Genomic DNA, 26,847 nt, shown 5'->3' with positions numbered 1-26,847 from the left:
CTACGTAGCGGAACCATGCAGGGAAGTTTAAAGTTTCAAACAATTTTGATTCATAATAATGCATGTAGATATCAGCCAGGATGGGACTGAGGGGCTTCCCATGGCTAATCCCTCAGTTTGCTTGTAATATTTATTTTGGAAAACAAAAGTCCGTCATAAGGGATACACGTCAACAATTGTCCAAAATTGAACGTGAACTCTATAAGCTTCATCTGGAACTCGCTAAATCATATCCAAAATTCACTGCCCTTGAACAAAAGTCTTGGTCTAGAACAGAGAATGCAGTTAACCGTCATAAAAACACCCTTTCAGTTAAATTCGAAAAACTTGTTTTACAATCTTCCAGTTCAAGTAGTTCAAAAAATTTTCCCATTGTAAACATCAAGCCAATAGTTAATATTTCTAATGTTAGTCTTTCAGAAGAACAAGAGAGAATTCTAAAATATAATTTTAACTTCTCACAAACCTGTAAACCCTCGATTCCAAAGATTTTGGCTCCTATCGAAAAAGCTTTCAAGTTCAGTAAAGTTTCAGATTCACAGAAAGAAATGATTAGGCATCTTATCGCTCATAATGTGAAATTCAATAATAAACCTTTGAAACCAAATCTAACTGCGAGAGAAAGAGCTACATTGCGTGAAATTCATTCTAACCCGGATATTATTATTTCAAAGGCCGACAAAGGTGGCCAGATAGTCGTCATGGATAGGAACACTTACATCGATGGTGTCACTAAACTCTTAAAAGACCATATAATCCGATCCCTAAAGATCCTTCACCTTCGGACTTGTCAAAAATAAAAACTTCGATCAAATCTTCGCAAATCATTTCAGGCAACTTAAAACACTCACTTATCCCATCTGTTGCGAATTGTGCCAGATTATATGCTCTTCCCAAAATTCATAAAAGTGGTATTCCTTTCCGCCCTATTGTATCAAATTTAGGTACTGCCTCGTATCCATTAGCTAAATATTTAGTTTCTAGATTTTCAACTCTATTAGACAATAACATTTACACCATAAAAAATTCGATAGAGTTTGTAAACAAAGTTAAAAACATTTCTCCTAGTAATTTACTCATGGTTTCTTTTGATGTAAAATCATTATTTACCAATGTCCCAGTGGAGGGTGCATTAAGATGTCTAGAAACCAGACTTCGCGAATTTCATTTCTCTTGCATCGAAATTGATGAGCTAATTTCTCTCACTCAACTCTGTTTGAAACAAACACATTTTGTTTTCCAAAATAAATATTACAAGCAAACTGAGGGATTAGCCATGGGAAGCCCCCTCAGTCCCATCCTGGCTGATATCTACATGCATTATTATGAATCAAAATTGTTTGAAACTTTAAACTTCCCTGCATGGTTCCGCTACGTAGACGATACTTTTACTCTGTTTGAAGGTAATAAAGATGATTTAAATAAAGTTCTTTCAACAATGAATTCTATTGATCCCGCTATTCAGTTCACTTTTGAACTTGAGACTTGCAATTCTCTTCCGTTTCTCGACATTCTGGTCACACGTAACACATCCAACTTCGGTACTACGGTTTACCGTAAACCTTCATCGGTTTGCCTTCCACCACACTTTAAATCATGTCATCCGACTAAACAAAAGTTAGCTTCATTTTATTCCTATGTTTTCCGTGCTCTTCAAGTTTGCTCCTCCAAACTAGCCCTTGATGAAGAACTAAATTATTTAAAAGCAATAGCTATTGACAGGGGCTTTCCACCCAACATTATTAATCAAGCAGTTAAAAAATTCTCATCTCAACACACTAAAAGGCACACTCTTGTTTTAGGAGATTATAAAAATTCTGTTGTCATTCCCTTCTTTCCATCAATTAGCTATAAAGTTGCACATATTTTGCAGAGATTTAACTTTCGGGTTGTTTATTCTCCCATCAATAAAATTCCGAGTTCCATACTCAAGGACCCCATTCCGGATATGAATTCCTGGGGCATTTATAGGATTCCTTGCCAGTGTGGTTTAATTTACATTGGCCAAACTAAGAGAGCCTTAAAATTTCGCGTCAAGGAACATGAGGCATATGTTAGAAAAAAGGAAACACAGAAGTCTTCTGTTGCTCAACATTGTTGGTCCGAAAACCACACTTTCAGTTTTTCTGCTGCCAAAATTATTCAAAAAACATCTTCCATTGGAGAACTGGATTTTCTAGAGGCATTTCACATTCATAAAAATCTTTCTGTTCTAGTTAACGATCCTAATTCCAATCCAAATTTGCCTTCGGCCTTTAAAGAAATTATGTTTTAGTTCTGGTTTCACCAACAGATGGCGCCACTTGCTTATTCTTGTCCAGGCTTTCTTATCTTATCTAATCATTATTTCCTATCTTGTTCATTTGCGGTTTTGCAGCTGAAGATGGTGGTTCGGTAAAACCATCGAAACTAGTCCTGTGGAAATTTTGTAAATATAACGCTGATTTTTGTTGTTTGACTTCTGAATTAGTATTTATTCGGCGTGTTATTGTGTCTTAATTAAAGTACATGGTTTAAAAAACAGTTAAATTTGGAATGTACCACCTCGTAATGCCATTTCATGAAGATAAACAGATATTGGATGTGCACCTAGAGTATCTGAGAAAATGAGATTTCAATTATTACCAGTGTTCAGCTGATGTAGCCATGGGTAGACTGTGGTGCGTTAGTTTTTTAATACTCATAGGTCTGATATATTCAGTGGATAACAGATCTGATGAAATCATAGATCAAAGGATAAATAGATCAATAAAAATAATGGTGGGAATTTAGGAGTTGTTCTCTGTTATGTGCCAGACATGCCTTGTTGATCACTAGTTCTAGACAACCTCTAAAGATAGACAGCAGTGAGCTTCGAAAACCTCAGAGTAATAATAAATGATTCATCAGATTTTAAAAACACTGCCTTTTCAAAAATAGTGTACATACAATAATCAATTTATGGAAATGAACTAGAAACTAAAAAGTTAACTCGCATGTTACAGATATTTTATGAACACTGATCACACAGCACACTTCCAATGGCTATTGATTTCACATTTTTTGTACCCCGAGTTTCCATACTGCATCATCTATCACATTTGAAGTCTTCCATTGGACAAACATTAAGGAATGCATTTTTGTACATAATGTACTGGTAATACATTATGTACAAAATGTACCTGGTGCTCACATGGTATTTTTGTACATAATGTACCTAGTGCTCACATAACATACACAGTAAAACATTTGTTGTACGTAAAGAAAATTTGGATAATTTCTCATTCTTTATTTGGATTCCATCATTATAATATGCATAATATTTTCAATATTAGAATTTTTAAATCTCATAAATCATTTACAGTAGCCCTAAACAATGGCTCCTGTTCAACTGCACATTAAACATGGAGGCTGTTTTTTTGGGGGGGTGTTTAATTTATTTGATTACAGTATAGTAACTTGGCTAAGGGTAGAGATACTTTCAAAGAGAAATTAGCTTATACATATTTCATATATGTGAAAAACTATGAAAACACACGTGCAGCCAACCCGTTCGCCAGAATGTGAACCTAAGTCAAATTATCAATATTCAACTACTTTATTGCTAGCGAAGCCAGAGCTAGACATTTTATCACCTAATACAATAACTGCTGCTTGCAAATTATGCCTTCCAGTTCCTGCTAAAATTCTAAAAAATTTGACGCTCCTATGTCTTCCTGCCCATTGCACTCATTCAGTTGCCCTGGCCACCGATGAGCATTAAACGTGAAGGTAACTGGAATGTAATGAACCATACGATTACACTTGGTTTCAGACCTGTATGGGGATGCATAATGTATGACATAATGTGACATTTGTTGATGCAGACCATGGATGTGATCCTTGATGGTGTTGATGTATTAAGATTCATCTGGAAAAAATGAATTTATATTATTTATCCTTCTATTTGCAAAGTTCTATGCACAACTATAGCTGTAGTCACTTATAATGTTCTAACGAGGGTTTGGTTAGGTTATTTGAATATGGCGAAGCACCTAAGGGCTGCTTATTTTTTCTACCAAAGTTATCTGAAACAATGGTCACTTTAAAAAATCTACTTTAATTTTTTGCTATGTAGCACCTACTTAGTTCTGAACTGAAGAATAATATAACTGTAACAGCCATACATACAGATTATGTTATTTTAATCAATGAATCAAACTAGTGAGTTCATTGCTTAAGCATTCACCAGCTTTAGGAAAACCAGATCAAGTAGGATAGTGCTTTTTTTATCCCCCTTTTAACATAATTAAGTATCAATGTGCTTTAAAAATGATAATTCAAATTGTGACAAAGATACCTATTGATTATTTACCACATCTCAGATTTTTAGAGGTAATTATTTCCCAGCAATGATGTCTGTGCGTTTTCTTTGGTGGTAAAGTGCCAATAAATAGTATTTAATTGTAACAGCCATGTATAATCAAAACTGACTTCTGATAATTGTGTATGTAATTTTATATTTCATTTTTGTTAGCCATGTTCTCATTTTATAAATATGGGTCTTTTTGATTTGCTAAAAATAATGAAAACAGAAAACTGTTCGTTTTTTCTAGTTTCAGTCTGCTATGTCATGGGATAGTAAAATTCTCATAGAATGAAATAATAATCATTCCAAAAGCATATTGCAATAGTAAAGTTCTGATATATGCAAATAAATCATTTTGTGGAAGAAAGGAAATTGGTTTAAGGGAAGCACAGCTTATTAATTTTTGCTCATCACAGTTCACAAAGTGTATAACTTACTCAAAATAATTCTAAAATGATGAATTTTGGTACTTTCTAATTTTCTGAATCTCACCAGAATGCTGTGAAAAAGTATTGATGGTCTAAACCATGTCGCGAAGAAAAATTTATGTGGCTACACATGTCACTAAAAATCATTTATGTGGCGAAAGTATACACATAGTATTCTCCCAGACAGCAATTCTCCAGATATTTTCACCAGTGTGGTTGCAGATTATGATCCCTCCTATGGGAATTTCAGTACTTCAGCATTGGGGTGGACCACATACTGCAGTTTCTGTTGTCTCTGGTAAAATCTTTAGCGATGTAGCTTTCTGCATGCATACAACATAAAAGGCATCACATGCCTCTCTGTCCTTTCTCGTTTTAGGATTCTGGTGCCAAAATTTTGAATTTTTTTTTTAATTTTATTAAAAAGGTTTATAGGGAGAACAACGGTGAAAAAAAGCCTAGAATTGTGCGTGTCTTGTATTGAAGAAGAGGAATGTAAAACAATAGGTGGTGGTGGATGCATAGTTGAAATAAATTTAAAGATATGCAAACAAACATCCCTCTCCTAACTCACCAACAAGTTTGCAAATGCTCTTCAAAGTTGACAATGAGTTCATGACTTTTCAGTGCCAATGAGTTCATGACTTACCACATCTGTGGTAAGAATGTAAATTCCATATATTTTATGGCTCTTGTTAAAGATGGAATTAAACACAGAAATTTTAATTTAAATATAGGAATTTTAATTTAATAACTTATAATTAAACACAAAAACTTATTTCAGTGTTTCTCTTAATGGGAAAGCAAACATAAATATTGGTGCAAAATGTAATTTAAAATATTAATGGTAAATTTAAAATACATTCAAAATACAATTTGTCACAGTTCTAGATCATACCCATCTTTAGGGGAAAAAAAGGTAATGAAGTAGAAAAAGATAATAGAAATGACACTGTGAATATAAATGAAAATTTAGGATAATCCAAGCAATGTTTATGTGTCTAAAAAGTATATTCCTTACTACCTTATGCATACTAAAGGTTACTGATAGAATTAACTGACAACAGTTACTTTTAAAACAATAATATTAAGAGCGATTCAAAGGTTATATTTAATTTAATGGACAGTAGGCAATGTAGGCATATATATTTTGCTGTAAATTGACTGGCAAATGTTATTCAGTAAAAGAAAAGATCCCACGTGTGCTTTCTCTATATCACTGCTTTGATCTAGTCCACCATTAACAATATTTTTCCTGGGATTCCATCTCAAGGGGAAAACAGATACATTTAGGTGTATAATTGTAAGCTTTGTAATCTTGTTCTTAAAAATGTAGTTGTATCACGATAAAACATTAATAAACTATGTTAAATATTGTTTTTCCAACCTTCCATTAGCAAAATAGAATATGGATATAACCCTCTCAAGCAAATAACCCATTTTCCTTCCTTTGTAATGATCTCAAGTGTGTATTGCATAAAGTAAAAATATATATTAACATATGAATTAATTCAGTTGTACATAAAATCACCTCTCACTTCTTAACTGATTTTTTTAAAGGATTAAAACATAACCGCTGTACGCCATAAAAGGTTTTTATTAGAAGGGCTCGAGAAGCTTTACCACGGGACAAAACAAATGACGCCGAAACAGGGATAAATAGAAGGGCTAGGTCATTCCTTTGTTCGACTCCTCGCCGACGTGAGCCTCATGGAGGGGGGGAACCAGAAGTAATCTGACGTGTCTCTGTTGCACCTGCTCTGATTTCGCGCCTTTAAAACTGTAGTTTCATTCATTTGCGAGACGATTTTCTGGAGATCGCATATCCCAAATTAATGTTAATCATACATATTTGTTTTCTAATAATGCAAATATTTAAAATAATTTGTGTGTGCATATATATATATATATATAGTTTTAGTCAGTTTTCCTTTTAAATTCTATATTTAAAGTATCCTTTATGTAATATGGCTTCTTGTGCTGTAGCAACGTGCCGTAACACTTATAGAAATACGAAAGAACGAGATATTGTATTTCATTCTTTCCCAAAGGATAATTTGCTTTTGACGAAAGAATGGATACATAAATGTCGAAGACAGGATTCTATTAATGTGAAAAACGCAAGAATTTGCAGCGAACATTTTCTGTGCAGTGATTATGAAGATGACATGAGAAATCGTTTGCTTGGATTGCCGCAAAAGAAACTGTTGAAATGCAATGCTGTGCCGAAAGTAAATTTATCGTGTGCAGTAAACGAAATAACACAAAGAAATCGGAGACATTTGAAAAGAAAACTAATGCAGAGTGCTTTTGAAAGACTACACGAATTAAGCCCAAAGAAAATTTATTTTGAGGCCGAGAACGAAATTGAAGCTGACAATAATAAATCAAATGTGAATGATTTTGAAATAAAACTCACAAGTGACAATGCCCTATGTGACAATATCCCTGAGTGCCCTAAGTGTAAAGATAAACAAGAATGTATTGATAATTTGAAGAACAAAATAATATCCTTAGAAAATTGTAATAAAATATTGAAAAATAGAGAAAAGAAAAATTTTAGAATGTTTGCTCAGCGACAAAGAAGGTGGACGACATCTAGAAAGAAATTTGTATCAGAAATTCAGAAATTAAAATCCCAAACAACGAAATTTAGGAAAAAACAGAACAGATCGGAGAATTTGGAAAAACATCTAAAGCATATTTTTACAAAGACGCAGATTAACGCATTCCTAGAAAAGAAGGAAAAAATCAGGTGGACTAGTGAAGATATTTCACATTGCATTGTCATAAGAGCTCTGTCATCTAAAAGCTATGATTTTTGGAAAGAAAAAATGGGAATTCCTTTACCTAGCACTAGCACATTAAAGAGATGGTGCGCTAAATTTTCATGTAGTCCAGGAATTCAGAGTGATGTTCTAGCTGTAATGAAAGAAAGATGCCAATATTTGAATTCTGTAGAAAAAATATGCGTTCTCAGTTTCGACGAAATGCACATAGATTCTAAACTCTGCTATGACTCTAAACTGGACCAAATTCTCGGTCCTTTTCAAAAAGTGCAGTTTGTTTTAATCAGAGGTCTCATTTCGCAGTGGAAACAACCAATATTTTTTGATTTTAACACTCCAATGAAGAAAGAACTTCTTTTTTCACTCATAAGACATATTCAATCATCTGGAGTAGAAGTGAAAGCAATAGTGTCTGATTTAAGAGGATCTACTACTTTGTGGAAAAAGTTACAGATTTCGATTAATAGTTCTCAGTTTCCAAATCCAGTATTCCAAACGAAAAAAATATGGGTTTTTGCAGATTTAGCGCACTGCCTCAAATTACTGAGAAACCACTTTTTAGATAAAGGATTTGTTTTAGAAGATGGAACTGTTTTAAATGTTGATATTATTAAAGAGGTTTTAAATAAAGATTCAGGAGAAATTAAATTGTGTCACAAACTAAAACCAAATTATTTAATGGTCAAGGGAAACGAGAGACAAAAAGTCGCTCCAGCTTTTATTGTATCCTCTGTTATTATTGATTCGATTTTGTGTTAGCTTAGCATTCTAGATAAAATATATATAAAGTATGATATTAAAGTAATTGGCATAAGAAGACCTGCCCCCTAACCCCCACTTTTGAAAAATTAAATAATTATTTTATGTACTCTGAGTAAAGTTGTTTTGTCTAAATTAAGATAAGAATCTTACATATATTTATTTAAATGAAATATTGATGTAAGCCTAAGTTACAAAATTATTTTAAAAAAAATATATGTTATTATATTGAATCGGGATAAAAATTTGCCAATGTAAAATTTACAATTAGGCTGAAACTCAAACTTAGATTAGCAGAAATTTTGCCATATATAACCATACATGTTTAAAACTATGCCAATTTAAGGTTGTTTTTTGATTAATTTTAAATAGCTGTTATTATAGTTATCTTAGAAGCAGTAGTACAGTTCTCTTAGTTAACATGCAGATAAAGAAATGATTAGAAACAAACAGGCATTTAAAGAAAAAAAAAATCCCTGCAAATAAAAACAGGAACTTTATGCTAAGAGTAGCGCACTTTATCTCTTATTTTAAAATTGAGTAAGTACTATTAAATTTTGTAATGTTCAGTGTAAAATGCATACTGCAGTAACATTGTCTCTTCCAAATTATAGCTATCTTTCACACACAGCTCATTTTAAACGCTGGTTCTTCAAATTTAAAACGCTAATTTCTATGTTGTCAATTGCATCTCCGCGCTCGGTGGCATCATTGCTACGTCATCACTCCTCACTGCATGTTTCAGGGGGAAACGCTCTATGAGCTAGCCCTTCTCTTTAGTCCTGCGCCGAAAGCTCTATGTTACGTCTATATTCTACTAACCAATAGCAGCGAAGCAGCTATTACAGCAGGAGGTACAGCGAGTATGTTTTAGGAACATGCTTCCGGTTATCCGAAGCTACGGTTGCTGTGATAAAACTTTTATTTCCCAGCTTGGCGATCTTTCTAAACATGCCTTACATTTCCCATTGCAGACGAAAAATGACTTATTTTCCGGTGCCTTTCTTTCCGGGTGACATTTTTTCCTACAACCCTTGCCAAAGTTTATAAGTGGTTATTGACCAAAGAATATGTATTGTACATAGACTTTCTTTGTATTGACCTTGAACAAAGCTCAGATAGCATAAATTTACGAGTCTTAGAGAAAAAAACTCAACCAGGATGTTGGGGTTTTAATTTTTGAATTTAATAGTTAAAAATATACTTTGCTTCTTTGCACACCACCTATCTTTCTCATGCGTACCACCGGTTGAGAACCCCTGCCCTAGGCCAGTACCTCCTGCATACAAAGGCACGACACGGCTGACACTACGTCACTGAAGTCGTCCTTATCTACAGACAGTATGGTTGCCACACGAAACCACTTATCGCTGTTATTCCCTTAAGACGCAGGGCTAAAGGGCTGGTTCTTCAGCTTCTCGCAGCTGAAACCGGAAGAAGAGACTGATGACGTAGTTGGGTTCGCTTGCCGTTTTGAGAGTGTCTTATTCTGACTGGCATAAGTATTTGCTTGAAAATCAAAAGGTTTTAAAGAATTGTTTGGTAAATAATATTTGCAAGAGATTTTATCTCATGAAATTACAATATTTATGCATTTATATTTGACCTAGTAATATAGCTATGGCGCATTTAATTAATTTATAGTATGCATAGAACATAAGCTTAAACTAATATTTAAAGTCGAATATATATTAAATATTGTTATATAATATAAATTAACTTTTCCACAATATTTTTTGAAATGTATGTAAATAGTAATCCATCGACAAAAAAACATTGATAAATTTTTATAGTTACCAAGAACTGTTTTTGAGTTAAAATATCTCAAATAATGTCACAAGTTGAGTTATAGAAATAGTAAATAAAATTATGAAAACGTATTTTCAGAATACGTAGAAAGACCTTACAAACCCATCTGATTAAAAGTTAATTAATTCTAATTATAAATTTCATAATACGTTAAATCAAAACAAATTTCGCTTCATTTAATTTTGTGTTTCAACTAGCACTGGAAATGAGTTAATCCGATTTTTGTAAGTGGCAGTGACTATTATCAGGATTACTATGCAGCGTTCATTAGTCATAAAATAATAAAAAAAATTTTAATTGATATTTATATACTTTCTTATGTATACTCGTGTATTCTTATATTTTAAAAGTGTGTATTCTAATGCTAGTTTATCTTTATGCAGAACTTCGTGATTTATTTTGCATAGTCTTATAAATAGCTAAAAAGGTGCATAAAATAAATCATATAACAAATTACATGAATAATAAACCAAAAAATGATTTAAAATATTATTTTTGATGCAATAAAATTAATTAATTTACATAATTTATTTCCATTTACATATTTTCTGGATAGCTTTTCTTACCGACGCAAGGGATGCTTTCCAATTCAAGTGTCGAACTCTTATAAACGTTCGTAAGCAGCAAAATAAAGTTTTAAAAAAAGTGTTCTTATTGACGGAGGGAAAACGTTTTTCAAGTTTAGAAATAAGATTTTTTATTTTTCCTATATATTTTCAAAAATTTTCTTGAGCCTTCGTAAAGGCTTTTTAAGGGAAAATGTCTCATATCTACCTATGATTTTACAGATAATGATCTGATTACAATGCTCTCTGAAATGCCATCTAGAGACAATTTAATTCGCTTTTGTTTTCATTATCGTACTTATTTGTGTTTCGGTACTTATGTTTTAAAGATACATTTTCATTTTCCGTAATTTTCCATTTTCCTGATTAGTTTTTAGCCTTAAGGGGAAGTTAGTCACGAATTGGATATTGTCTGGAAACGACATTTATCGTTGAATTACTGTAAACTGCGTATACTTTTCAAATTGTTGCCACCAAATATTATCATCCCGTATTATATTTAAAGAAATTTAAATAATGAAGAATCTGCATGAACGTATGCATTTTCTAGAAATGCGAAAAAACAACGGTATAGAGAGCCATCAAATTTTGAATAACATAATCCTCTACTAGAACATGAGCACGTGGTGGGTTTGGTTTGGTTGCTTTATTAGATTACGGCAAAGCACTCGAGGGATATCTGTCTTAAGGGAGGGATTGCCTTTCGTGGAGGACTTTGTAAGGGAAACTGGCTCGTATACACGTTACACATGGGGAAAACCACGAAAACACCCATGCAGCCAGCCCGTTCGCGGGATTCGAACATCGTACCGAACTACCAGTGTTCAGCGACGTTACCGCTCGGCCGCTGGCGGGCCCCATGAGCACCTGGAAACTCGAATTTTGAATTTCAAAATTGTTTTATTATCTATTTTATATTTTGTAAAACTTAACGAATTTCTTGCAACTCTCAGGTGTACAATGTGCAGGTTACAAATTAAATAATCACAGCAGGGATTATTAATATGGTATCTCACACAAGCGGAAAACGCTACATTACTCTATCAAGTGAATACATATAACAGAGTGAAAAGGGAATTTTTCCGCTTAGTTCGCAGTTAAAGAAAAAATAAGAATAATAAAAATAGTCTAATCAAAAGCGGCGCTCCTTCTGTCGACTTTGCCCAGCCGTTACGTAATCGTCTGTCTGCAGCAGCCGTCTCCTACATTCTTCCCCTCTTTGAGTCGACTTCAGGTTGGCTCAAAGACATACAGTACCTGGTCGAAGAGATTTAATTTCTGAGGCACCTTGATCACACGTCCAAATCTTGGCACTTTAGCACCTTGCAGGATGTTACTAGAGTCATTAGAATCTGAATGCTCATCACTAGAAATAGAAGAAATAGGATTAGTAAGGCTGCTATCACACGTCGGTTTGTTTCGAAAGAACAACTGTTTGGAACAATTTTTCTGCTTTGTCACAACAGCCAATCACCACAGCTCGCTTTGGGGTTAACACAGGGAAAACTGGATCTTCATTACAAACAAGCTAACAGCATTCGGCGCTGATAGCTGATTGGTTGAAAACGAACAACTTGCAACTTTCTTCGAAAGGAAGGAAAAAGTCGTACGTCTTTCTTTCAATAGTAAAGCAGGCAGGAAAATTGTCCGAAACAGTTGTTCGTGTGAAACAAACGCCGTGTGATATGGGCCTAAAGGAGTTATCGTGAATGGGATCAGTGGGTGTGTCCGTTAACTGCACTTCCAGTGGAAAGACTCACTGAACGGGACGAAGCAGCGTACCAGCTTGAGTCTTCAGTTCTACAGTTCTCACGTTGCCATCTTTCCCAGGAATTAGTCGAATGACCTTGGCTAAAAGGCCAGTGCATCCGTTTTCTGATGTCATCTCCTATTAGGACAATTTCACACAGCCGTAGCTCTGACGATGGACCCTTCTTATTTTGGACCGGAAGGCCTAAATAGTCTTTCCTAAACATATGCCTTAAATCATTAAGTAGTTTTAGGCGATGTCTAGCCCTTTTTCGAAGACCTTTTGAATCGTAGAAATCAACATCGGGAACACCTAAACTACGATTCTCGATGAGAAGTATGACTGTGAAAAGCGGGATTATATCATCCGCATTTTCGGACAGATAGGTAAGAGATCTAGAGTAAATTATTGACTCACAGTCGCACAATACTGTGTACAACTCCTCGATTGTAAGAACCGCTTTACTACACGAACTAACCTCTCCCACCAGCCTCCCCACCAAGAGGCTGTGGGAGTATTAAACTTTATATACTCCCACATATTATACGATATATATATTATGCGTTGTATAGCCGTTTGCCTCAAAATGTTTTCCCAATTGATGTTACGAAGTTCTCTTTGCGCTCCTCTAAAACTAGTTCCGTTGTCGGAATAAATTATTCTCGGCCTCCCCCTTCTGGCTACGAATCGTCTCAACGACAACAAGAATGCGTCGGTAGACAATGAGGAAGTCAATTCCAAATGAACGGCTCTTTATATTGCACATGTGAACAAAACAATCCAAACTTCTTTACCTCCCTTCACATACAAGGGTCCTGCTAAATCAACTGCTACCACCTCGAACACCGCTGCGTCATTGACCGGCTCGCAACCGGGAGCGTAATGGCAGACCACACATTGAGTTGAACAGTGTTAAACGAATGTCGCATACTGCGCATGCCCAGAAAGAAATTTGGCGAAATTACTATGTTGGCGCGATTTGAAAAGAGGATAAATACGGTATATGGTAGATGTCCCGCCATCTGATTGTAAACAGATCTGGCGTTTAAATCTTCGTGGAGTATAATGTAAATGTATAGTAATTACTGTATTAGAATACAATTTTTTGCTGTACTGCTTCAACTGGAAAGCTGAATGATACGATCAAGTATAAATTCGATTGAAGAGTGCAAAAAATGGGTAAAGGAATTCAGCGTAAATACAAATACCCCAGCGGATAGCGCAAGAGTTCCAAACCAAATGCTATTGCAAGATTGCTTTCAGGTATGTATATATTTTCCCATTTGAGTAAATTTGATATGTTATAAGTGCAAGTATGTTTATGTACTGTGTCACACAGTAGAGTAGGGAGCATAACTGGCGCCCGGGACAAAATACCTTTTTAGTGCCCCCTTCCCCGAAAAAGAACACAGTGATATGATGAAAATCTTGTTTGGAGACCATTTAGCGCCCTTCTGCGAGCGGCGCCCAGGGCATCATGCCCCCTTGCCCCCCCACCTCGCTACGCCACTGGTGTCACAGTATCATCTTTCTTAACACATACATATAGAGTTCATTAACTTTTTTTGGAAGCACTTTTGCAGAGAACCTGGTAACCCAGCGCATTTATCCTATTCGCTTGTTCGAAGTTTGCAACCATTCCTCTTGGGTTCATTTTGTTGAATTATCACTGTCGTTGTTCGCATTTGCAGATTTATATTAATCTTCTCTTATTTATTATTATTTTTCCTGAATTTTTTAACAACGAATGGATAGAAATATTTTCGTAGATAGATGCCGGTTCTCGGTTCGGGATGAAAGGAAGAAAATACGGCGGGAGGGGTGAATGCTAATTTGTAACACGGCTGTTCACGTTGTGTTCTTAATTATTAACAGCTCTAAGAACCAGCAATTTAAGTAACTAAGTAATGCTTTTATTTTTATTATTGGTTATTGTCATCTAAAATGAGAATAAATCAATTTTCTGGCTTAAATTTTAACAATATATTGTTAATGCTTTTCTAACAATAACCTTTCAGAGGATGGCTGGTGTGACATAAATAGATGATTAAATTGAAATAAAAAATATTATTGATTATCTAAGATGACAGAATAGTTTGATGCATCACCATGGTCATCAAAATTAGCAAACACTGCTGGTGTAAGGAATATATTGTTTTTTGTATTAACTGGAATTTAAGACAAATTTTTTTCGTTTATCACGTTTAACCGGTTAATTTCAGTACATTAATACTAATTTATATTTTTCAAATGAATTTTTATTTCCGTTATATTCTTTTCTGTGCTAACTTGAATTTAATACAAATTTATTTAGTATATCACGTTTAACCAGTTAGTTTTACATCTACATGCTTATTATCTGTGAATTTTTACTACCACATGCTTAATATATTGTTTTGTCTGCTAACTTGAATTTACATGCACTAAGGGGCGAATTCAAGTGCGACGCTTTGCTAATCGCAGTTTCTTCATCGCAGTAGGGCGTTCCTAACAGAGCCTAGCAAAGCGATTCAGATGCGACGCTTTTGCCCTCTCGCAACCGATGACGTCAAAATAGCAGTTGGAAACCAGCTATCTCTCCAGCTAGGAGAGCATAACCGATGAACAGAAGCTGTTATCCAATGAAATTGTGTATCCCTGTAAACAAACTCACGTTGTTCGATAAGCGAAGAGAACTTGAACATTAGCGTCTCGTTTTCGGTTAAAATCATGCAAAGATCAAGTAATTTCTCTAGGCGAGAATTGGAAGTTCTTGTAAATTCTCTTGAGAGTTACAAAGAACTTGTTAGTGGAGAATTAGGAAAATCATACGTTAATTTAAATGAACAAAAAGAAGCATGGAGTGAAATTGCGGAGATTCTGAACTCTGTTGGGTTAGGAGTCAAAAGGACCGGACAACAAGTAAAAAACAAGTGGATTGATTTGAAAAGCCGCACAAAAAAGAAGGCAGCGAAAATAAAAAATAATCATTTCAGTACAGGAGGAGGGCCAAGTACGAATATGAAACTTTCATATGTTGAAGAAAAGTCCTTGCCCTGATAGGGAAGACTTGCGTTGAAGGCATCACCTCATTAGAATTTGATACTAGTGCACAATATATAATAAATGTAAGCATCTTTTGAATTTTATAATGTGTTAATTTCAGATATATAAATAAGATTTTTTTTCATGTGTTTGATGTTCAAGATATTACTGATATTCAGGGTGTTTTAAATCTTATTAATGTCATTAATAAATGTGAAAAGCGAGTATGATATTCATAAATAACTGAATTTTCTAGTAAACATTTGATAAAATAGTTATAAGTTACTGAATACTTTTTTCTAGTTTTGAGTGCTTGGATTTAAATTTAACAAATCTGTTATTATTTATTTGAATTAAGTATATAGTTATAAAACTGCAGGTTTTAGTCCCATTTATAATTCAAGTAATATATCCAACATAGGAGAAACTGTAATTTCTTGTATAGTTCAAACAGGCAAAAACTGTAGAAAATTCTCAAAATATTTCCATCTTTCAAGTTGTTACAAAATTAATTTAAAAATTAAAACTCATTTTAAAAGTATATTTTTTAAATTTTTATTTTGAAATCATTTGCTGTAAAATTTTTTTGTCTTATGTAATATTTTATTTTTTGGAAGCTTCAGAAAATTCTGCGATACATACTCCAAGCCAACAGGTAGGTGCTAGTGCCATTATTTTCAAATAATCATGAATATGTTTGTAATTTTTTTGTATAATAATTTCTTAACATAAATATTTATCATAAATATTTCTTAATAACTTTACATATGTATTTGATTTTTTCATTTTTTTAGAATACAGCATTAGTTTTCATGCCACGTTCCTTGAATAGTAAGTGTTTGAATACGTTAGTAAAAAAATTCAGACTTTTCCAAACCACAGCTTACTTGTATGCAAGTACATAATGTAATCATTTAACCATTCTTAAAAATAAAAATACACTGTTAATGAATTGTGATAGAATTCTGAAAGAATGGAATTTTCAGATTTTTAATATCTATATTGCTATCTAGATTTGATATGAATATATAAAAATATTAATTACATTTTTATGTAGTTCAAATAATTTCCACAGGGTACAGATATATGTATCTGTTTGCATGAGTTAGGTATCATTATATTTGTGCATTTCAAAAGTTTAAAAATTTTTAGGAAATGTAAATCATCACTGAAATATGCTTGTTAACTATGCTTACTTTTAATATTGCAGTATGTTTCTATCAATGCATATTATGATAAATGATGTTGCCCTACATTAGTAATTTTAGAAGTTTTCTCTGCTATTCTTCAAATAGTTGTGTGTCAATGAATGTTCTACTAAGTATTTTTTTTCCTTTCCTAGATGACAACTGCAGACCACAATATCATCAACAAAATTTGGTTAGTATTTCAAAATTTTAATCATTTTTACAAATCTTTTTAAAACGCAAAAATTGATGAATTGCAATTATTACGATTTCATGTTTGCATTTGAATAAACATTTTATAGACAAAAAAATTATCATTTCTTTAATTTTTGTCTTGTTTTATATGGATCTCTTGTGGGTAAAATTGATACACATGTCACTCTGTCTCTTCTGCAATGTTTTTAAAAATTTTTATGGGAGATAAAATATCTATTTTGTTGATTTACTCACTTTGTTGTTTTCAAGCAGTCAAAGAGCAAAGCAGCATAGTATAACAGTTTTTATTCTGTCAACTTTCTGAAAGTTATTAGCTTCACTATCCATCTTATCACTTGAATTTTCTCTTGGAACAGATGTATCCAAGCTCCCAAAACATGTTAAACTGATACTAATCTGTTACTGCATTATACAATAGGTATGTCTGTTTCTGTAAACATTTATTATATTTCAGGGATCATCTTCAGTAAACAATTACAGAATATCTGATGGAAGCAATGAAAATTTTGCAGTTATAGAGAATGATGAAATGCCTACTGGTATTATATGCTTTCTTTTAATTATGATTATGCAAAATAAAAAATTATCTCTGATTGTATAAATATGTCAGAACAAATTCTTGAGTAAATCATACTTATTTTCATACGATTTCTTCTCATTTTTCCCCCCTAAATTTACTTTAGGAAACTCTACATCGCAATGGCATTCTGCAGCTGAAACACCACAATGGCATTTAGGGAAACGAAAAAGTTTGTATTCTAGTTATATAAAATTACAGTATATATGCTTTTAAAAGCCTTATATGTTTTTGCCTTACTTATATGTGTCTAAATAAACAAGGAAAACCATATAGTATAAAATTATAAGATGTAAATGAAAACAATGAATTGTATAATTTTTTATTTTTGTTGTAAATAAATTGCCCTTATGGAATTCACTAATAACATTCAGGAGGGAGGGGGAAATATATGTGAAATGTTCTAAATTAAATGCTCTGGTAATCCATTTTTTAAATAATTATTACTTGTGTAATTGATATTAAGGTAAGAAGTTCTGTTATACACAAGATATGGCTATCTTCAAACCAATTTCTGGCTCGCATTCTTAAAAATTTTCATCTAACATGTAAGTAAAATTCTACCATTTAAGAAGTACAGTATATATAGTATTCAAATTAGTGTAGTATGCAAATTCGAAAAAAAAAAAAAAAAAAAATGACACTTTCTTTTTCATCAGCCAGCAAACTCAACAATCCTCTTACAATTCATTGTGAGAAAAAAAGTGTACTTTATACAAAAACATTAATAAAAAAAATGACTGTTGAATCCATAAGATGGAAATATGCATGAACTGAAATGAACAACTGCTGCCTGCATGTTGCACATAAACAAATTTTGGCAACATTTTAGTTTGTCACATACATAATTCTGTGCATGAATACTTTTTAGAGGGTAGGTGGATAATCAGAAAGAACCAATAAAATAGATATTAATCATTAAGAAATGTTTCTATTGCTTTTAAATTATTCATTTTTAAATGATAATTTAAAAATTTTTATTTTTAGATACAGGTTCTACAATCAGAAATAGAAGAAAGAGAGAAAAGGAAAAGAATAGAAATGGAGAAAATTGAAGATGAAGAAAAGGACATCATTCAGACTCAAAAAAAATATCTGCAATTTATTAGCTCAGATGCACAATTTATTTGAGAAATCTGTAGAAAATCAAAGAATTTGTATCGAAAATCAAAGAAAAATTATTGAAAACGAACATACAATCATAAATATCTTGAGAAAATGAATAAAAAAAAATTTAATATAACTTTATTTTCTATTCTAATATATTTTTTAAAAACATAGTTTTGAACTCGATACTGAATCATAAAAAAAATGATTTCTTTGCTTAAAATTTAGAAATCCACATATTTCTTGATTAGTTTTGGCATTATCAGATCGTTAATGATTATTGCAAATTCACTTTTGACCAACTTCATGTAATTTTATTCTCATTGAAACATCTCAGAGTGCTCAATGTCATGAGCTTACTTGACCATTGCACATATTTCAAATCACCATTGCACATCTGTACCCACTTTTTCCTGATAAAATACTATTTCCATATACCCATACATCTCGCACAGCATGTTATAACACTCCCTTAGTGTTTTTCCAAGTTTGAAACAAAATTTTACATTGCTGCATTTCACCTGTAGCAGCATTGTGGTGCTGTTCACATTATTTGGATAATGTGTACACAAAAACTGCATATCAGGACATCTATCAAGCTATATCTAAAATGGGTAACACATTATTACAATACGCAATTTAGTTTTGAATTTAATATCAAATTATAATAAAAATTATTCAATAATTAAAAATCTACACATTCTCCAATTAGTTTTCATATTACATTTAATTCATTGCAGTCCACTTGTGGATTTTGTATAATATTCCAGCTTCAAAATCTATAAGCTAATTCATAAAATGTATATATAAAATTCTTTCTGCAAATCCGTGTTTGGCAATTATGGTATAGAACATTCAAAATAAAATTTAGAAAAAAGGAATAAAGCAGAAATAAGTAAAGTTTAGGGAAGAAAATCAAGACACTGCTTTTGTCTTAGAAAGAAAGATTTGAATGGTAAAGTCATTCCATTCATGTACAAAGAAATATTCGGTTTAAAAAGACAACTATATAGCAGTTGAAATCCACTAGTGGTCAGATAGATAAAAAAATTAAATCCCAGTATTTTGTAAATCCAGTAAAGGCATAAATATGTTACTAATAAGTACACATTGTGACCAATATATAATGATACTGATCATTACACTTTAAAAATACTTTTATTTCACATAATAATCAAGAGATAATGAAATAACACTGAAGAAAAAACTGTATAGATGATCTTGCCATCTTCGAGAGGTAACACATTGGTCATAGAACTTTTTGGGGTTGATCTTTACATTACGGTAACTGGTAGTTTGGCGACATTTTGGAGGCGATAAAGGTTACTACCTGGGACTTTGGTAATAATGTGAGCAGTACTGAGTTCCGATTACGCATTATTTTGTGTGGGGGAAATGAGAGATCATGGGATATGTCATGTGATATTAATGGACGAATTACGGTTCTTTAATCGGAAAAGGGGGGAAATCGGGAAAAAATCTGGAAATTTTGTATTTGGCTTTATTCTGTGTTGTGTGAAATAGTGTTTGTGAATTTTTGGATCCCATGGCCGTAAGTAAAGTGAATTCGAAATGGGTATTTAGTGGTATTGAAAAGGATAGTAAGAAATGTTTTTTAAGGTTGTGTGAGAGAGAAATAAACATGTTTTATTATGTTATTTATTTTACCTGGTATCTTGCTTTGAAAGATAAGTATGATTTTAAAGATTCTGAAAGAGAATGAAGAAAAGTGTATCCGCCACGTAATGAAGATTCTGAAGGAGATTAGGTAAGTTAGTATTTTTAATTATTTTTATGCATTGTTGGAAATGTAAGGTGGAAAGGAATTTGGTATTATTGGGAAAATTGTTATTAGAAATGATTTAGTTTAAAGTAATTAGGATTGTAAGGTAATTTTTATTAATTGAATGTATGTGCTCATGTATATTTTAAGTGGTGTTTTTGAATTTAATTATATTTTAATGAAATGATAGTTATTTTGTGAATTTTATACTTGTAGGAATTTGGTGTATGTTTAAGTTGAAATAAATGTGCATGGAAATAATTTAAATATTTGATAATAAATATTTGTAATGCTTCATGTATGAATTTGTTGGTGACGTGTATAATGTAATAGATGATTTAGAGGTAAAAGTTTTTGGATATTTTATTTATTTTATATGTGGAAATGTTCATATTTGTAAAGGGTAAATACTTTTTCGCGATCAGGTAATTTCATATATGTTCTTTTTACCGGGTTTAAAGATTGAGAAAATTGTCATGTATTTTCATGAAATTTTTCGAATTTATGAGAAAAAAGCAGTGTACATGGATATAGTGAAGAGTGTGCGCAATGCCATTTTTGTGCAATTCTGGGATGTTTTTTTAAGTAAAAATAAGTCGGCGTGTACATGGTTTATGTGTATGTGTATGTGTTATTTTGAAAAACGCGTAAGGTGTATGGTATTGTGCACTTTTTCCGAATTTTGCAGTGAATATTTGTCATGATTAAGCAGTTTTGTTTGATAAAATTTCTAGCATAAGTGTAATTCGGCTAGTAGATTGTTGGAAGAAGTGTTCAGTAGATAAGAAGAAAAGAAACATGTCTTTACTTCGTGAAGACAAAATGGCGGCGGGGAAAAAAAAAATAGAGGGTTGCTGTAGGGGAGTTGGTCGCCAAATTTTCGCCAAAAAATCGCCAAGTTACCGTAATGTAAAGATCAAACCTTTTTGGATGTTCTAATTTTCGTCAAAGAAAATCTGCAAGTATCCTAAAAGCACTTATTTTCTGAAAGCTAACCAAGCATACTATATAGACAGTCACAAAAACAAGTGCCATTGGGACTCCATACAGTACAGGCCGATACTACATTAAAATATACGAATGTCAATATACACTCATATTTTTGCACAGACATAAAACCATCATTTAACTGCATAACTCAAATTTAAACTTTTGTTTTAATAATAAAATATACAAATTATTCCTAAAAAAATTTCAGCCATTAATGAGATAAGGGAATTGAATATAATAAAATTCCTTAGACAACAAAAATTAAAAATAATTTTATAAACCTGCTTGAAACTGAAAACATTAAACATTAGAAAAATTCAGATTTGACTATGGTTACACACACACGATTAAATATAAAATATTTCTATCAAAAATATTTAAAAGATTTAATACCAGAGATTTTTTTCTTATTATAAAAATACACAGGTTTTATGCCAAAGTACGTAGAAAAATAGTTGTCCATAAAAGCTGTCTGGAAATCAAATGGCAGACAATGATCTGTATGTCTACTATTGGCATAAAAATGCAACTAAGGCAACCTTTCAACCAATATCGCCAGGTATACTTTCCGTGTTTGTTTGTACATAATTGTGCAAATTGTTTAATCATCATTCTGAAAACTTCCATGTGGAAAAAACATAAAATACATTCAGAACCTTAAATATATATATATGAAATGAATAAAAAAAACCACATTTTTATTTAAATTTGTGAAATTTATTCTTTTATATATATATATATTCTTAAACAGTAATTAATTATATATATATATATAAATTTAATAAAGTATTTTTAAATAGTACAGACATAAATAATGTTATGCATGATTACATAAATAAAGTATCTAATATTACATACAAAGAGGCCTGGGACTGGGGGGTCAAATTTAGAGGCATCGGCTGACAAAATTTTAAGAGCAGCAAAGATTATGCAAGGTGAACATTATGCATTGACTCAAAATTCTCTGAATTATGAATCATATTGAAGCTTCATATGCAATATATCTACTCAAAGCTTTCCCATTAACAATTATATAAAATGAGACGGCAACTTTCCAAAATCTCATTTTCGTTAACTATGTTATTTACTTTCAAGTATAATCATATAATTTACTTACGACCATTATTATATGTCGGTCAAACTTTCAAATCGATGGGAAAAAAGAAGTTCTCAGAATTGTCAAATTAAAAAGATTTTTGTTAAACTGCACTTGAAAAATAACTATGATTCAACGTTGATGCAAATATTTACAAAATACAATAAATAACTGCATATATTAATGGCAAAAACAACTATGATAGGGGAACATTAAAGCATGATTAAAATGAAAAAAAATCCATTTCTCAGCTAATCACTAGCTTTATAACATTATATGACATCTGTTTGAAAGAAAACAATTCTGATTTTGCGAATATTCTCTTCTAATGAAACACATTATATTATAAATAAAAAAATTCTGAGATAATTTCAGATGGATTTTAACTAATAGCCAATGCATTAATGTGATAATATAAATACATACATGTATAATTCTTATCACCAGTAGTGAAAATCAGGCATTATACTGCAGTTAACAGCAATGCAAAAAGCATTTGAGTAATATGAATGAAATCTTTTCAACAGCACATAATAGCACCATTAACATTTAATACAAAAAGATAGATAAAAGTCAGAAGACAGTTGCATTACAGAAAATATACGAAATTAAGCTGAACTTTTTTATTTCCAATGCTGAGTTTTCTTTACATATTCTCTGGTTATTTCAACTAAGGAACTATTTCATGATAATGATAAAAGTACAAATATTTACAAGCTTTCGATAGTATAAAATTATTACTATTAGAAAAAGAAACGTTTTATTTGTATGCATATAGAATACTAAATTTAGAAATGAAATTAGAAAATGCTTATACGTAAAAAACTTATGCTGGAAAGTAATACATGCCTGTTAATAAGTAAGCAATAATTCCCAAAATATTTTGGCTTTTCTTACAGCATCTATCACATACACACCTGAATTTCCATAGAATATCCAGCAACATTTAAATAAAGCCTCATTTCCTAGCATTAATTCTTACAGCCAAGCGAATCATACCATTACCCATTAATTCGACAGAATTGTACTGATCTTTCAAACGCCAGAAATTAATCATGATTGTGATTTTGCTGGTCAGACAGACAGACAAAGTAGACAGATGTCTTGTTTTGCACCCGCTAAGTCTTTCTACACCGATGGGCGAAAAATCAAGCATAGGTGCGAAGGAAAGGTATATAGAAAAAGGGCCAATTTCGTATTTGAGGAGAGTAAAAAGGAACTTCGTACATCTTGTACGAGTTCAAAAGGCCAGGAAGAAAAGATGGGACAAAATAAAATTTAAAATAAATGGCCCAAAAATAATAGAGAGAAAAAAAAAAGGGCCTATAGAAAGAAAAGGAAAAGAAGTAGAAAATATCCTAAAATACGATTGTGTCCATGAGTGTAGTTAAAAGGAGAAGAAACTGTCTTCATTTACAATAAATAGTGTCTCACAGGTGTGTTTGTGTAGTGAGTGTGTTTGGTAATGGTGAATAGATGTGTTACTGGGGAAAAAACAAATTTTGACGGTGTTAAAATGCTTCGTATCAAGGTATTTAGCATGGAATATAAAGTAATATGTACGCTTGCATCCTGAGATATCAACAAAGGTCATCAAAATAATATAACTTCAGCCATCTTGTTTACAAAAATGCTGTTAAGACAGTTTGCGGGCACTCCGATCTGATCGCAAAATTTGCTATAATCATGACGTCATTTTCAGAGGCGTGTCTTCAAAGCGTCGCACTTGAATTCGGTTTACCAGCTAACAGGCATTTGCGACTGGTAACGCCAATGCCAATGATTTAAAAATTTCGGAGTTCCTATGGTTCAAAACCATTTACCTCCACATCAGAATTACTAAAAGCGAGCAGAAATAAGAAAAATTTGGCATAAGTGATTTACTTGATGCACACTAGAGGGAGCCACAGGCTCGAGAAAGTTTAGGGATAGAGGTGAGAAATAAAAACTTAAGTTTCATAATTTTTTTATAAGTTTTTAGGTTTTTTAAAAATTTTTTTGTATTTTATACTTTTTTTGGTTTTTTATAATTTTTTATACACAGTACAAACACTAAAGCAGAAAGTGGATAGGAAAGATTTTACGATTAATAGGCTCATTGGCATGTGGCTTGTGTTGGGGAGTGCAAATAATTATTGAGATCGCGATGAAAATATTCTTAGGCAGATTTGAAATCTGCGGGAGATGTGATTCTTAAGTAAACAGATTGATAACTTTGCTTGAAGATCTTGATAGTGGTAGCAGAAGATGTAATAAGCAATTATATGGCAGCTCGCTGAAGAGACGTCCTTCCTTCGTGGCGCGGGAGCTGGAACTGATGTTGAGAGGGCGTGTCTTGCCCTTTTGGATGGAGGGTAGATGCCGAACTCTCGGCCAATCACGGCTCTCGGTCTCTTCTGTGAGCTGCGAATAGCAGGATCGTATGCTGGAATCCGCTGAAGTGCTCGGTTATCAATCTGTTCAATTTTGAGGAATAAATTTTGACTAAGCTTTTTAATATGGTAATCTACAGGTTTAATATTTAGGTCCGAATGAATCACATCTGTACGGACGTACCAGGCTGCATTCAGGGCCATACGTAGGGTCTTACTTTGAAAAGATTGAAGTTTTTTGACATGAGTTTTTGCAGCAGTACCCCAGATTGTACATCCATACATGAAGACAGGTCTTATAATTGATGTATAGAGAAGAATTTTGTTTTAAATTGACAGTTGGCTCTTCCGAGCTAAAAATGGGTAAAGTTGGGCTCTAGCACCTTTCGCTTGAGAACACTTTCAATGTGAAGGCGCCAGGTTAATTTAGAATCAAGTACAACTCCTAGGTACTTGTAAGAGTTTGACCAGGGAACATAATCGTCGAAAAACTTTAAATTAATGGAAGGGTATGGGAGGGGGCTACGTTTGAATATCATAGCAGCACATTTAGCAACATTAATTTTTATTTTCCAAGTGATGAGCCAGTGCTCAAGGCTAGAGAGATAACTCTGAATGGTTTGGACTAAGTTTTCCAGGCGTTTGTGTTGAGCTAGGATGGCCGTATCATCTGCATAAAGTGCAAGAGTGATACTAGGTGATTTTGGTATGTCATGTATAAAAATGTTGAACAAAATTGGGCCTAAAAGTGACCCTTGGGGAACGCCGCTGAGTATGGGACGGGGTGCCGAAATGAAAGAATTAACTCGTACAGAAAAAGATCTATTAGTGAGGTACGAATTAATTATATGAATTAAATGGGCCGAAACGTCAAGTCGTATGAGCTTGATAATAATTCCTATATGCCAAGTCCTATCAAATGCTTTGGCTATGTCAAGAAATAAAGCGCCAGTAAGCATTTTGTTACGAAACCCTTCGTGAATGAACTCCAATGTCCTCAGCAGCGGGTGCGTGGTGCAGTGTTTTGCTCGAAATCCAAATTGTTCATCAATCAGAACGTTGTGATTTCGGAGAAAATCATTCAGGCGTTTAAGTAACACAAACTCGTATATCTTAGATAACGAGGATAGGAGGCTGATAGGTCGATAATTTTGAGGGTTAGAAAGGCTTTGGCCTGGTTTTGGAATAGGCACAATAAGTGCTTGCTTCCAGCTTTGAGGAAAATAGTAATGCTTTATCATAAAATTTATAAGCATTACTAAGAAAAATAGATAGCTGGTGGGTAAATTTTTAATCATACGATTAGAAATAGCGTCCATACCAGGGGCTTTTTTGGGTTTGAGCTTGGTAATGTATTCACTTACCTCGCTCATGGATGTGTAGTGTATTTCTCTCGCGAAAGGCGAGGAGAGGAAACGTTCAACATCTTGTGGGAAAGAATTTGCGCTGTTCGCAAAAATTCCTTCATTATGTGGTGTAAATTGAGTTTGAAGAGAATCCGCAATTAATTCGGATTTCTCAGCGTCTGTGTGAGCCACCGCTGCGTCCGTAGCTAAGGACGGAATGTTAGATTTGTGTTTGCGTAGGCGGGCTGATGCGCGCCAAAGACTGTTATCATTGGTCGTTAAGGACTGAATGTAATTCGTGTATTGTGATTGGAAGAACTGGTCACATGATGCCTTGATCTCATTTTGGAGAGTACGGAGTTGAATTTTTAAGCCAGGATTTCTATTTCTTTGCCAAAGTCTCCGTACTTTATTCTTTTCTTTAATTTTGAGTTTAATTTCTTGAGGTATTTTACGAAAATTGGGTCTGAGGATGGGTTTTGATACTTCCTTATAAGTATCAGTTAGGGTGTTCGTTAATTGATCTACTGCTTTGTCAATATCATGGCTGGATTTAATTTCGAGGGAGGGTATGCTTTTAGAATTTAATTTAAAGCGAAAATTGTCCCAATTTGTAGAGACGAGTGCCGGAAAATTTTGAGTAAAAATAGTACAGGTAAGGTCGATGGTTACGGGGTTGTGATCTGATGATAAACAATTTTCAACAGTCACTTGATATCCA

General features: G+C 32.9%; 1 long non-coding RNA gene across 1 annotated transcript; it reads left to right on the top strand.

Moving 5' to 3' along the window:
- The first annotated feature begins 16,260 nt into the window (after positions 1–16,260).
- Positions 16,261–18,655, top strand: LOC118205821 (uncharacterized). The gene is made up of 5 exons (XR_015039110.1): positions 16,261–16,283; positions 16,795–16,832; positions 17,310–17,394; positions 17,539–17,604; positions 18,420–18,655. It is a non-coding gene; the product is annotated as an uncharacterized LOC118205821 (long non-coding RNA).
- Positions 18,656–26,847: the final 8,192 nt, after the last annotated feature.

The sequence above is a fragment of the Stegodyphus dumicola genome, chromosome X2 (genome assembly GCF_044657685.1).
Source record: "Stegodyphus dumicola isolate Sdum_Otavi_A_Nest chromosome X2, ASM4465768v1".
In the NCBI taxonomy this organism is placed as follows: Eukaryota; Metazoa; Arthropoda; class Arachnida; order Araneae; family Eresidae; genus Stegodyphus; species Stegodyphus dumicola.
Note: the sequence above shows the minus strand (reverse complement) of the source record. Positions and strands in the feature narration are given on the sequence as shown.